At 46.0% G+C, this 1,368-nt stretch overlaps 1 non-coding gene across 1 annotated transcript; it reads right to left on the bottom strand.

Annotated features, from left to right (window-relative positions):
• Positions 1-635: 635 nt before the first annotated feature.
• trnan-guu (transfer RNA asparagine (anticodon GUU)) lies at positions 636-709 on the bottom strand. The gene has a single exon. It is a non-coding gene; the product is annotated as a tRNA-Asn (tRNA).
• Positions 710-1,368: the final 659 nt, after the last annotated feature.

The raw sequence follows: 1,368 nt of genomic DNA, 5'->3' as shown, positions 1-1,368 counted from the left end.
AACCACATTTTCACAGTTTTCTGTGTAATGGTTCGTTATAAAAGAAGAGTCCACAAAGCCTGAGTAGCAGACCTGTGCTTCATCTTGACTTGAGGCATTTCAGGAGAAACTGACACCAGGGAGCCTCCCAAAGAATGAATTTGGTTTTAATTATTCTCAAAACAGGTAAACCTTCTTTCACTTTTGTCTCATGGCATAATAATAACCATTTGAATGATAGAGGATCAATGTAAATAACTAAAATGATTTAATTTAAAATGACTCCTCCCGCATGTGACCCATCCAGGTTGGTACCTGTTGAACACACACATGCACAGGGTCACACACTCATGGAGACAGATGCCATCCACTGGAGCGGTGGGGCAGCCAATTACAGCACCCGGGGTGCAGGGGGGGGTACGGAGCCTTTCTCAAGGGCAACTCGGCCGTGGAGGTGGAGGTTGACTACCACTTCTCCAGTTGTCAGTCCAAAAATCTTTTTTTTTGCGCTCTCTCTAACCACAGAGCCTGACAGCTTGTAGGTTGCCAATAGGAAAGATGTTCAATTTGGTAGTGAAGGATGAGGCTGCATACCGTGTTCCGAAGAAATGGCAGTAGTATGTGTAACTTATCAACAATGTATTGGTGAAACTACTCGTCCCTGGGTGGGCTCGAACCACCAACCTTTCAGTTAACAGCCAAAAGCGCTGGCCGATTGCGCCACAGAGACTCTGTTAGCAACATCATTAACTATGGGATTTTTCAAATGTTTGAAATGCAGGAATACCACCATCTTTTCTCTCATGGTTCGTCCCCTTTATGTTTATGTATTTAGCAGACGCTTTTATCCAAAGCGACTTACAGGTAGGCATATAGGGTAAGGGGTCTGTACAAATACAGCTTAAAAACCAGAAGATGGTACTTGTATATTTGGTGGCATAGTGTCACAGTGGCACTCATCAATGCTTGGTCTCTGTACCGAAGAGACCTGAAGGCAGTGGACCTAGAGAAAAGGTAGCAGTTTGACAAAATGAAGAGGCTGATGTTCTTGTTATCGCCTTAACTGCTGTTTTCATCTTTACCACTCATCACAATAAAAGAAAGTTAATGGAAAAGGTAGTAGTTTGACAGTCTGGTTGCCGCTGGACGCATCCGCCATGACCGTCTGGTTGCCACTGGACGCATCCGCCATGACAGTCTGCCATACTAAAAGTGCGTCAAATTGGACCATCCGCTAAAATGAGTCCATACCAGGGACGCAGAGTTCCGGTGGGTCTAGATGGATGGTTCAGTCTGAGGAGGGGTGCTTAAGTGTGGGTGCACAGGGCCGGCTGGTGGGCATGGTTTCTGGAGGTTTGGAGAACCAGTGGATGACTGACTAGAGGGGGC

This window comes from Leuresthes tenuis, unplaced genomic scaffold, assembly GCF_036924035.1.
Source record: "Leuresthes tenuis unplaced genomic scaffold, fLeuTen1.0.hap1 SCAF_19, whole genome shotgun sequence".
Classification (NCBI taxonomy): Eukaryota; Metazoa; Chordata; class Actinopteri; order Atheriniformes; family Atherinopsidae; genus Leuresthes; species Leuresthes tenuis.
The sequence above is the reverse complement of the archived record's forward strand: the minus strand, read 5'-3'. Positions and strand labels throughout refer to the sequence as shown.